The sequence below is a fragment of the Pseudonaja textilis genome, chromosome 8 (assembly GCF_049901715.1).
Source record: "Pseudonaja textilis isolate UNSWEBS1 chromosome 8, rPseTex1.2, whole genome shotgun sequence".
Lineage (NCBI taxonomy): Eukaryota > Metazoa > Chordata > Lepidosauria > Squamata > Elapidae > Pseudonaja > Pseudonaja textilis.
This window is the reverse complement of record NC_141997.1, coordinates 35,770,815-35,784,749: the sequence shown is the minus strand read 5'-3', so window position 1 is coordinate 35,784,749 and position 13,935 is coordinate 35,770,815.

Genomic DNA, 13,935 nt, shown 5'->3' with positions numbered 1-13,935 from the left:
TGTGGCAGATTCTGTTGAGCTGGAGGCCCCAGAAGTACTGCGCTGGACTTCTTCTAAAGCTAAGTTTCCTGCTATTGTACTCGGGTTTGAGTTGGGCATGTGGTGACCCAAGTTTCAATGTATTTGTCCAGTACTGGCCACCATATGTAGCTCCTGGCTAGAGCCTTCATCCGCACTATGCCTGGATGATCCATGTGTAGCAGTTCCAGGACCCTTTTCCATAGCTGCTGTGGTATAATCACCCTCTGCCCCCACAACAAGAACCCCTTCAGTGCCGATAGTTCCATTTGTCTGTTTTTAAATGGTGCAAATTCATCCCCTTCTGTTGAGTCTGGCCATCCCATCCACCTCCAATTTAAAACCCACGCCAAGGTTCTGTCTTTCACTGTAAGTCTCGCGATGTCAGCTGACGTTAGTAGGCCAGGCTCAAGACTCTCAATGAGCAATACGGAAGTGGAAGGTGCTGGGTCTTCAACAAGATCTGGGAAGGGGCATCTGCTGGGGGCATCTGCATGTGTTATTTCTTTTCCAGGTTTGTGAAGCAGCTTGTAGTTGCATGCTGCCAGGAAGAGCACCTTCCTGCTTCCTTTAATCCTGGCCATTGAGCTGTCAGAGGATTCAGTGGTGAAGGCTTATTTCAGTGCATCTTCTGGCCAGCAGTCTTTTCTGTGAGGTCAAGTCCCTCAGACCCAGGGCCAGCCAGTCCCCGATCATATCTTTGGCATTGCTAAACTTAGAGTTCTTGGATAGTTTCCTTAGGGCAGCTACAAAGTCATTAATGCTCTCCCCGTCTTGTTGGCTCTGTATGTAGAAGTCATACTGGTTTGCCAGGTATGAAGGGGTTGGATCAAAATGTCCCTTCAGGGTCCATTGTAATTCGTCACAGGAGACGTTTTCTAGTTCATCTGCGATGAGGGCTTCTGCTAGCTCATACAGTACAGAGTCTCAGTAGGTCAAAAGAAAGTCCTCTTCTTCACACTGGAGACTTTCTGTAGTCCATTTACCTCCAGATTCAGTTTGATTCATCCCATATAGGATGACCATTTCTCTTTCATTGGGTTGAAAGGGATAGATAGTGGTCAATGGGTAATTGTGATAACTGGTAGGGCTGGAAATGATTGAGTTCCAATGGTCAGCTGAAAATGGCCATAGTGCCATGAGGTCCTTTGTCTCCTTCAGGATCCCATCCTCATCATCAGTGTTCAGTGAGCACGCAGAAAGGAGAAACAGGACCATAGAGTGCAGTAAAAACTCTTTATTCAGGCTCAGGAACAAAAAGCAGCTAGCTGCAACAGGTGCCAACTTTTATAGCTGGCACTGTCCAACATTTCAGCCACTGATTGTGCTTTATTATTCCTGCCAGAGGCTGGACCAATGGGTGGAGTCTGATGTCCAATTCCACTCTACATGTTACGTATATAAATATGAATGAGGCATCATTGCATATTTAACAGTTCCCTTCCCCTGGCAGCTCTGCGCATGTGCACACTACGAACAGGCTTCAGCTGTTCTTCTTCCCCACTGATTTCTGACTCTGAAGGCAGCTGATAACTGTCAGATGGCCCTGGCCCCATCTCTGCCTCTGATGCAGAGCACTCGTCAGAGCCTTCCCCAGACTCCAGGACTGGCCCATGTTCCTCCAGAACTTCCTCACTGTCTGAGTCTGCCACCAGCTCCGCTAGCTACTGATGGGCCACAACATTGGGGAATGTTGGGCTACACAATATTGGATTAAAGGGGAAATTGTTTGACCTGGTATGAGATATCTTCTTACATTTCTATTATTTTCTTCACCTGTTTTCCTACTCATGATGATAAAACACATAGACTTTGAACAACTGGCAAGGAAGAGCACCTGCTAGGTCAATTATGTACCATTGCAGGAATGTGGTGCCCCATCATTCTGCTGAGACTCTGAATCATTTAAAAGATTACTTAATTAAGTGCTGATAACACAGAAAAGATAAAATAAATTAGCTAAACACACGTAACGATGGGGGATAGATGCCTAGAGCAAAGTGAATGGCTACTCAAATGGACTAATAACAGAGTCAAAATAGCTTTCCTTTCCTTTCTTTTCAAAACAACCCTATATTTCTGTTGGATAAGATATACAGAAAGATCTTTTCGGAAAGGCACACAAAATGCTACTGAAATAAATCAGTAAAAGCAAACAATGCCTCACAAAGAAAATGTAGAGTTTATAGGAAACCACGTAACTCTGAACTGTGTTTCTTTTGCCTTTATAAGCATAATTTAAGACTAATTCTCCATAGCACATGGTGAGGAAAGCAGAACGATCTGATATATTATGATGTATTATGAAAGATAAATTATCATGGTCCCTGAAGAAAATGCAAGACAGATATTCACAATGTTGAGTTAATAAAACCTATAGTCGTTTCAACCACAGAATCTTCTTATGGAAACAAATAGTAACGACAGTCAACAGTAGCCAGAGAATAGACAAGGAACAGATCAAAAACATGTCAGCAGGTTAAAAGGATTTAAATCAGGAGTCAGGAACAAAAGTATAGTAAGAGACAAGAACTACATCTGGAAGTGTTGGTGAACAAGATGGTCATTTGATGGTTAACAATGCCAGGAAATGAACTATATTGCTTTAAAAAGGTTGGCTTCAAGGCTGGAAGATAGAACTGCAGTTCATGGTTAAAAATGAGTATGTAAGCTTCAATGTATATAGGCATGGGAAAATGCATTATTTTGTAAAGCAAAATATCTTTGGAAGCCAGGCTAATATTAAGAAAAAGCCCATGCAGTAGGGTAAATGCTTGCCTCAGCTTTGTATCATTTGTGATCATACCTACAATGATATAAATATAATCTAACTACTATATCTACATATAGATGCTCTCCAACTACTTCCCAGAATGCCTCAAGAAGAATTTCCATTTTTCTGTTGCCGAACTTGCAGAAATCATCAATGACTGTCAGGACTTCATATTCTGGAAAGTGAAGCAGGGCAGATATGCAGGATGTTAGCCATCAACATACTCAGGATTTGTGTGGACTCAATTTTATCATCTCACTCTGAGTTTAAGGCTATAAATAAAGCATAACACTGAAGGCAATGCACAGCAAGGAGACATTGACATTCTGTCAAGAATGAATTCAGAAAGCTACTTCAAAAACAAATGGGTACAGAGAGTGACTTTAAGACACCCAAGAAGCTTCACAGTGGATTGAAAATTCAGATGTGAATCTGTCAAGCAAGCCAAGAAACACGGCAGGCAAGACCTTATATTTGTTTTTTTCAGGATGTAATGACCTAAGAGACAAATGAGTTGTCTGCCTGAATGGTGTGGAATAAACCCATAATATTTTGGGTTAGATGAATTGTAATGGAAACTCATTACTGGGTTCCTAAAAGTAACGGGACCTTCTGTGTGGGAACTTTCATGGATGTTATTCTGCACTGCAGCTCATTTGTGTCTCTCTAAAATATATTCTGTAGATTTGTTGAAGCCTCTGGAGGGTCATTAAATTCATCATCAATTGATACAGAAGGAGGGTAATCCCCAAATACATTAAGAGGCCATTTTAACAGAGGATGTCTTTGTTTTTCCTAGTTGGTGGCACAACACTTCACGTATAATTTTGTATTGTAGAATGGCAGAAATCAATGTTAGAGATATGGGAATCATTTTATCTTCAAGAACATCCTTTTCTATATAACTGCTGGGTAATGTCTTCCCACTAGTGAAGCCTTGAAGCTAAGAAAGGCAGCAATTCTGTCAGCTTGATATTTTTTTAATGATTTTGTGCCATGAAGTCATCATGAAGCCTGAGCCAATGGACCCAACATTACCAATGCAATAATGTGCAACTACATTATTTTACTTATCTTGAGTTCTAGTCCTTTTACCATATCTTCCTTTTAGAATTACATTATACACAGTAGTTCCCTTCTTCCCATTTTCAACCCTGTTTAATCAACAGATATCGCCAGTTCATTTTTTTGTCCATTTCCAGCAAAAAAAAAAAAAAATTCTACAAAATGCTTCCAATCTTTTATAAAAGTACTTATTGTTTTGTCACTAATCCAACAAGTCAATGTTGCCATTTCTTCAAGTATGCCAACTTCGCAGTCCATCCCTCCACTTTGGGTGGTTTGGGGCACATTCTAGGGAAATAAGCCCCTTCCCAGAATGATGTCCATTCAAAACTGATTGACCAACATATTTGTTTAAATACATACATATTTATCCACAAAGTGTTGCAAAGCTTATTCCTTGAGCTATATCTTAGAGTATCCAAAGGCAACTAAAGTACATTAATAACTCTTACTATCTCTGGTTTTCTGAATCCGTGATATATGTTTTTGGTTTCCCTTGACAGGTTATGTATTTAGTTAAATGACAACATATTGTGTTTATCAAAGCCTTGAACTGAGGCAATGATAAACACAATAAAATTGAGATGCTGTTTTTTTAGAACTGGGATATAAAGATTGAAGTAACCATGATGCAACTATGATCTACTACTACAAGATCCCAAAGACTATAGTTCTATCACTAAAAACTGGAATCCCCCCACCCCCAGTATGTGCTTTGTAAGTTTAACATGTTTTATTAAACTGATATTCCCAGCTAATTGAAAAGTAGCTCTTTCTCCAAGAGAAAGGCAATGAAGAGAAGTTGCTAAGGTTGAGAAACATTGCATTAGACATTGGTAGAAGGCATTTTTGAAAGATTCTGCAAGAATGAAAAAAAGGAAGTTTCCACCAGTGAAGGGACAGGGTTGCTTTTGTCTGTACAGCAGGAGATAGGATGCAATTGATCCCAACTTACCCCAAAGAGTCAAAGAATTACCCAAGGATGCTTGTTAGGTCTTTATTTCAATCTGATATGAAATGACATTGTTTTCATTCATCTCTCTTCCTCTGAAGTCATAGTGATTAAAGTTCTTTAATCACAGCAAATTACCTAACATTTTGACTGGTTACTTCCTAGAGTTTTCTGTTTAAGGAGATTTCACTCTCAACCTTTCCTGTTATCAGAGAAGAGATACAATAATACATTAATCCAAGACTGGCTATATCCTTGTGATTTTGGAGATATTGAGTGTATTAACCATGTCTCATTGCACTGGCCTTTCTATACAGGGGAGTCTGTTTGTGCCCAGGTGTTTGCCTGGCTTGTGGTGTGGAGATTTTTTTGTTTGAGAGTGCAGGCTTCCAAATGATTGAAGTTTGGTGGAATCATCTCTTCTATTCATGCTTTCTGGTCTTTTTTCAATCTCTATGGCTTCTCTGATAATTCTGTAGCAGGGGTTTTCTATAGTGGCTAAGGTTTTGGTGCCATTGAAGTCGATGCTGTGGCTTTCATATGTTGGACTAGTGAGGAAATATGTTCCACCTTTTTACTGCATTTTTGTGTTCTCTAGGTGGGTACTTAACACAAAAATGCAGTAAAAAAGCTGGAACATACTTCCTATATATAATATATATATATGTTGTGGCTCCGGGCTTGGATTCAGCTCCTGTGATTGATATGAGTTCAAGTGAAGAGGTTATGTCAGAACAATTTGAACCAGCCTGGCTTTCTGATTGGACTGATAATCAGGATGAGGAGGTGGACGTGACAAAGGATGACAGACCTGATGATTTAGAATTGTCAGGACCTTTGATCTCCTCTGGTTCTTTATCTGATCAACAGCCGGGAATGGCTGACAGGGAAGTTTTGAGAGAGTCTTCTAGTGGAGATGAGAACTTGGAAAATTTGTGGTTAAATGTAAAAAAATAGAAGACAGTTGAAAAGGCAAAATCAGCTGAAGCAAATGAGAAGAGCAAGTCAGTAAATTAGCACGTTGCCTTAATGGGTATAAAAGGACACAGCTGGGCTGGTGCATTTTCGCCAGGAACAAAATGTCTATTTGAGTGAGGACGTTACAGCAAAGAGCTCTGAGGTTGAGGATTTATTGCCAGGACTGGTTTGCCGGACAGAGTAAGACTTATGCTGTGGTTTCTGCCAGCCGTTATTTATTAAGACTTTTTCACGTTTGATTTAGTTGTGAAGCGACTGCTTTCCATTTTGTTTGTTGAATTTCAAAGGGGAGTCATAACATATATATATATATTATATTATATTATATTATATTATATTATATTATATTATATTATATTATTATATTATAATATATATATATATATATATATTACTATCCATTTCCATCTCCATAAACATTTGGGATCTTGTCCTCAAAAGTAGAATACAGCCTGTGATATATATTACTCCCCACTCCATAGTATTACATATTTTAATAGGCTATAGTTAAAGAACTACTTATGGAAAATTATTTCTGAAAACCACAACTCAATTTATATTTAAATAGCTGGTAAGAATATATTAATTTATTTCTCTGAATGTCTCCATACTGTATCCACATAAAAGTTTATTATTTTTTTAAATATAACCAAATTTTATAACTACCTTTTAGAGATAGAACTAGAAGAGGAAGTAGTCAAAGGTAATATGATAGCTTGCAGTAGAAATATAGGACGCAGCATTACCTTAATAGAATGGGAAAAGATCTGGACCAGAAATAATAAAATCACAAAATCAGCAACATACAAAGAAAATGCCTATAAAATGTTCTACAGATGGCATCTCTCTCCTTTGAGACTAGCAAAGATGTCCCCCAACATGAATCCAAATTGCTGGAAGTTCAAAAAGAAACATGGAACATTCCACCACATGTGGTGGTCCTGTACAGAAGCCCAAAGATACTGGTGGAGAATCAAAAAATGGTTGGAGGAAATTACGATGAACAGATTGAATTTAAACTAGAATTCTTCCTACTAGGAACATTCAATAGACAATTCCACCCAAAAGCCAAATATATAATATTACATATACTCATGGCAGTTAGATTAGCCTTTGCACAATATTGGAAATAATCCTATATTCCAACAGAGGAACTGACTATTCAGAAAATAGTAAGCTGTGCAGAAATGGATGGATTGACCCTAGCACTTAAAGACAAAGAATCATCAGAATATTACAAGAGTTGGAACTGTTGGTATGATTGGATAGAACGAAGATAGATAATATTATAGTAAACAATATTAAACTGTAAAGGAGATTAAGCTACAACTGTAGTAACTATATACTCGCATTAAGATTTAAGTGTACCTATAACACAAATAATGATACAAATAAGGAACCACAAACTGTCGATAATTGAATTGTCTTTTATTCATTTTTCTTGTTTTTTTTATTTTTCCATGTTGTGTATGTGTTCATTCATTTATTTTAATTGTAAAATCAATAAAGTTTATTTTTTAAAAAGGTTTATTATTTTTTTTTAAAGAAAGGACTATCAATTTGTTCATGCATAATGTCTCTTATTTTACCGCAGAAACTAATTCCAATGTATCTGCCATTTTGTTCCTCTCTGAAAAGGAGGGAAAAAGAAACCAAGATTCTAAGTGGGAAGATGGAAGAGCTGACTGTAAGAAGGTTAATGCTCAATTCCATAAGCAGTGCTCATTTATCTAGAACAGATGCACTTGGCTATAGCAGAAAAAACATTTGTTACTCTTAGCATATGTAGCATACTGTATATACATATGCTACAAGCATTGCTTCTTAAATGTAATGTTAACATGTGAAAGAACTTGTTTGTTAATACTCTGAAATCTTCTATTCTCTCTTTTTAATTAATTGGGTAAGTATTTCACCTTACCTTGCTTAAAATGAAAGCCTACCAGTGTTTTCCTTTGATTTATATATTTCTAAAATTTAAATATAGAGAAAATCAAAATAATGTTCTTGTTCTTGACTCCTGGGGAAAAAGGAATCAAAGGCAAGAGCAACTGGAGTGAAGTAGGTTCTACAAATGAGAGTCATTTTTAAAATACTTTGGGAATGGGAATTAAGAGACAGCACCTTAAAAATGTGAAACAGAAATAGACCATTTATTTAATTTCTACAAGAAAAGGGCAGTGTGGTAGCTTAGTGGTTAAGGCACTGGGCTTGTTGGCTGAAAAAGCCAGCAGTTCAAGTTTGAAATCCAAGAGCCACCAATGGGGTGAGCTCCCAAACTCGCCCCAACTTTTGGTTAATAGAAGTTCAAAAGCATGTTTATGAGAGTAGGCAAATAGGCACCATTGCAGAGGGATCGTAACAGTTCTCCGTGATGTCATGCTGGCCACATGACCATGGACAGCGCTGGCTCAATGGCCTTGAAACAGAGATGAGCATTGCCCCCTATAGTCAGCAATGACTAGCAGAGCAAAATCTACAGGGACTCCTTTACCTCACAGAGAAAAGAAGACAATAGCTGAGGTATTTTACTATCTGGCATTCTGATTTAGCCCACCTAAAATGTAGGACAGTTTGCAGTCCACACTGCCATCACAGAATGTCATAGTCTTACAGATCTTTTAAACACAGTTTAATTCATGAAGAATTATGAAAAATGGGATGTGGATGCTATCTAGTTTTGAATTGTGATCCTTAGCATGCCAAGGAAAGCTTGGTGCATTCTTATAGGATGCATCTCTGACTTAGACCAGAGAAATTCCACAAACTCTGTTTTAAAGGTATTGTAGGTTTCATCATAATGTTATGTGGTAGAAGTTTCTATAAGTTAATTATGTACTACAATAAAAGACTAGCATTTATGTATCCTAAAATTAGAGCCCATTAGTTTTCATATCTATTCTATTCCAAAAATAAAAACTTCCTGATTCCAAGGAGAACAAAAAAGAACCAGGAGATTCTTTTAATAGCATCATGATGCATATACGACCTTACTGGCTTGTTTTGTTTTTGGATCAGCAACACCAATTCAACGCGGTCTTAACTGACATTTGAGGTCATAAGAGATTTGCAGGCAGTGTCAAATTTGAAAAGAATGCTGTATGAATTCTGCCTAGTGTTTCCAAGGAGTTTGGCAGTTTTTATTGGCAATACAGTCATTTACCGGCATGTTGAATTAGATGATTAGCATAGAGAAAAGTGCCATAAAACAAAAGAAAACAAAATCAAGTGGTTCTAAATATATGGCTTACAGAAGGGACAGTGTGTGCTCCATACCTCCTTACTGAGAATTAAGATGACCTCTTTGTCGTACATTTCCTGTCAGAGTACAAATGAAGTTTGGTGATTTGTAATTTTTATTATTAAGATTCGTTCTGCTCAAGGAGTCCTCTAATTCATCAGCCAAGGAATTATTGAATGGATCGTTGCCGTCTTCGTACATCAGGAAAAGAAAAAGCTATCACAACATTTTTTTAAAGACCCTATGTACTTCAAACAGTAAATCCATTGTTGGGAGCTACCTGCTCAGCAGATTTAAAGGTTACACTTAATAAGAATTTGCCACACAGATGCATTTGGCCTTTGGCCATTCATACTGCTGAACCATTAGAATTCCATATGGAAATTGAAACTTGAAGTCTTTTTTTTTTTCCTGAGATGATGACATGGTTCCTGCAAATTGCAAATCAAAGGTTATATTGATTCTACCTAAGTGTCTGCCTAGCATGGTTAAAGGAGAATTCCAGTTTGTGGCTTTAAGGAGATGATACATGATTCAAATACTGCACCCTATCCATTGAAAAAGACAATAAAAGGGTGTTGTATATGTATGCATATGTAACAAGAGGCTATATGTGAATGATGTAGCCTAAAATTATGGCATCAATTGCAAAACAAAATCTGAGAGCAGTTCTTTAAAAATATGGATCCTAGAGTATAACTAGATCTCAAAAATGGTGGCCATACATGATTCATAGAATGGAGTGGGATCCATTGAGGGACAAGCCAGCGAAGACAAGTAAATGGAAGAGGAAGCAGCTAACAGTTGGGAAACAGTATTCTTTGAAGACCTAACTTTCAAAACAACAAGCAGCATTGAGGGAACAGCACTGAAACTATGAAAAATATCCATAAAGTTCTCTGTTGGGAATTGAAATGAATAAAAGAAAAATAACAGACATTGGGGAAATAGACTTTAAACAGTACTGAGGGAACAAGGGTGAATGATCCCTGGGTTTTAATGATGGAACATCTGTTTTTAGGGGAAAGAGATGTTCCAATGCATGCTATACGGAATCATTTTTGCTATAGAGAGGAAGGGAGGGAGAAAATGAGAGTTTTGGAGAAGCAGGACAAAGGAGTGGATTTTGTCTCTTAGCAATGGTGCTTGAGAAAATTGAGGGAGGAAAAAGGCCTGAGAAGCTAGCCATTTTGTAAATACAGATAAAAAAAATAAGGTGGAGAGGAAATGAGACCTTTCTGTGGCATGGTCCTGGCTCTTGAAATTGATGGTCCAAAGAAGTTCCAGATGTTTTCAAAAGAAAGATCAAAAGGGAGACAGCACTTATATACCACTTCAGAGGGCTTTTACAGCCCTCTCTAAGCAGGTTACAGAGTCAGCCTCTTGCCCCCAACAATCTGGGCCCTCATTTTACCCACCTCAGAAGGATGAGGTGAGATTTGAACTGCCAAATTGCGGGCAGCCGGCAGGCAGCAGAAGTAGTCTGCAGTACTGCACTCTAACCACTGTGCTACCATGACTCTTGTACTATCCTGTGAATAACCTGTCATGGGGGAAACTCAATAGCTTCCTTGTTTTCATAGTGTTCCTGGAGCTGGGACTCAATCCAGTTCAGAGGATGTGCATTAATGCACTGGTGCCTTTATTTGTCTGTATCCAGCTGATCAGAGAGAGATGAGATGGTTTTCCAGGCTGTGAAATGGACCAGCAATTGTTCCATGGGCTTATGAAGGATATATGTTTTAAGGTTTAAAGAGTCATCATACTAGAGGAACTACGTTCAGCTCCTGGATGTTACATTGACGTACTTGAGGCTACAATTGCAAGCCTAGTAGAATAAGTCAACAGGCCTCTCTCTTCTTCAGCATAGCACATGACCATGCTGGTCAGGTTCAGATAAGACAGTTGGCCTCCATTGATTCAAAGAATAAGCCAAAGTTTACCACAGATTGGCAAGTTCAAAGCTACTTTTTCAATTCTCCAGTTTCCCCTGGAGTGAGTTCAGGCTTGTTTTATTGGGCTACACTGGAAGGTTTATTCTTATGTGTTACATTGACATTAAACCTGAGTAGCAGGTCATATCTTCATATGGTAAGACAGAATAAGGAAAGTTTCTCATACACCATGACCTGGATTCCACGTTTCTTCCATCCTGCCTTATTATAAAGGTGTTTCCTCCTGAGTAAATCTAAATCTAAAATGGTATGGCATTGGGAAAATGCACGCAATAATTAAATAAATGAAAAGAGTCTGCAATGACATGACTTTAAAAAGCAGTTGCCATTGCTAGTAACTATGCAATCTATAGCACTTTACTTTCATAATCTGCAATTACAATTACAATTACAGTACTGCTTCATCAAATATTGAGCTAAGTTTTGTAACAAGTCAGCATTGGTGTGTTCATGTGCATGTGTGAATGTCTGTCTTTCAATCTGCTTATCAATCAGTTCATTACTTAAATGTCCTATCTTTCTACATGCTACTTGTGTTTGTTATAAGTAGGTACAACTCAAGGCAGGATATGATCAAGGATTGCTTTCCAATCATTACATGGTCTAATAATATGTTTCCCATTTCACGAGTTCAGAGGCTTAGCCTGTATGAATATAGCACAACTAAATCCCTCCTCTCCTCCCCCCCACCCCCCCGGAGGTTTAAAACCATCTCTTTACTTAGAAGAATCAATCAAAAGAATTAAAGAAAAGTATTCAGATTTAGGCCATCACTATAGTAAATATAGCCTATATTCATTTCATTGCAAATGTCATCCATTTTAAACTGAACTTTTAAAATGGGTTTTGATTTTCACGAGAAACTTTTAGCTATTAAAAGTGTCATTCGGGTTGCAAATACTATTTCTAAACAGCAACTTCCATATAAATGTAAGCTGTGGTTTGAGGAATCTCAAAGCGTTTCAGAAGTATAAGAAATATTTTTAAAACCCTGAAGACTGGAAGCAGAGGGGAGTGAGAGGATCTTTATTCATCTGTGAAACAAGAATTAATGAAATAAATAATCATAGAATTGAACAGACTACAAGCTGGAGAATGTCCAAACCGTCACGCATTAAGCCTAAGCAAGCTCAGTAACCATTGACAGCTAACAAGTGAAAAAGTGCAGGACTGGAATGGAAATTTGTGAATAAAAACATTCCATGTTACAACAGCTTGTTGCAGCTTCCACTTATAATTGTAACACAGTACAAAGATGCAAACATCAATCAGTCCACCTCTCACTACACGGACACGAGTATTTTTATTCTTTTTCAAAGCTAGATTCAGATGATGCTGTTTTATTGCCAAATAAGATATCATTTGGAGCCTGTTTTTTGTTTTGTTTTTTCATCCTAAAAGTATGATAATTTTTACCATGCAGGATCGGAGAGACACAGCTCATCATCTTCCAGATATGGCTGTAAAAACAGGAGCCCTTGCCACCATGGCCAATGGCAATGAATGCTGAGAAGTATAATTCAGAAGCATCTGGAACACCATTGCAGAAATCATAACCTAACCATGCTATAAATTATTCTTTCTGTTCACTGAGAATTGGAACCTTCACCTCCCTTAAACTATGCTTCTAAGAAACTACAGATGAAATAAAATGAATCCCTTTTTGTTTGCTCTGGAGGATGCTCTTTTCTCATTACCATTTGGGAGGGGGGAAAACGTTCCCTTTTATTGCACAAAATGTTTTCTAGCCACGTTTTACTGAATGCAGTATTTTACTGAATGTTGAGAAGAATTTTATCACTGTAGGGAGACAAAGCTGTCTAATGATTCTCCTTCAAAGTTCAAGGTGACCAAGCATACTCTAAATCAAGAATCTGGTAGCATCTTTCCCGATTAAAAAATTTTATTGAAAGGATGAAGGAGTGAGCTTCAGTTGAGAAAGCCTATGGCATTTAATAAAATGTGTCAGTCAGAAAAGGGGCTACTAATTTACCATCATATATGAACAGAGCTGTTCTACAAACATTATCACAGAAAAGACAATGAAAATAACTAATGAATGAAGGCAAATATATATCTCCTTGTTCTGCCAAGCCAAAGACTTGGCAGCACAAGGAAAAACAGCCAAATCGCCTCCCATCAACACACCAAACAACCAATAGGAAGGCACCACATTAATATGACTCATAGAATAGCCCAAAGCCCATATTCAGCTGGAAAGAAATTCCCTGAGAATGGGCTGCAGCATAAAGCCGGAAGCTTGGAAGAGTAAACCTCTGGTCTTGGTGACCAACCTAGACTGGATCTTGCAAAGAGAACTAAGACACAGAATCCTTGCTTACACACTACAACTCCAAATGAGTCAATGGTTGGCAATGCAGAGAGGGAAAAAAAAGTCAGGCAATCTTCAGGAATAAAGCTAATCAAAGATCACACAGTCCAGATGTTGGTGGTGGCAAACCTGAGACAGATTGTTACTCAGAGAGTGATAGAATTTGGGATCAATAACTAAAATTAGTCCTGTGTCATTCTGGTAAAAGCAAGCTGGACACTGGACATGTCAGTGTTAAGAGAGATGCTTGGCTTCTAGTGTTGCCATATCTATGTAGTTTCTTGGCATCTGATTGTGTCATTGTTGTTTAACTTCACAACCGTCCATGCTGCTTTGGCTATTCCATCTATTTATTTGATTCAATGTTAGTTTTTGAGTTCAATCATTGCATCTCCAGCAAAAATTACAACTGCTTATGTTATTATATAGAATCCCCTTTTACAACAGAATAGTGCTTATTGCTGATTAAATGACATTAGCATTAGAATAGAATAAGAAAAGTAATGTTATTATTTATTACAATCATGCTATAATTTATTTACTTTTAAATCAACTGTATATATTTTTAAGGCAAGGGATGGAAAACTTTTCTTTTCCCTTTGTTTTGTTTTATTGGTCTAG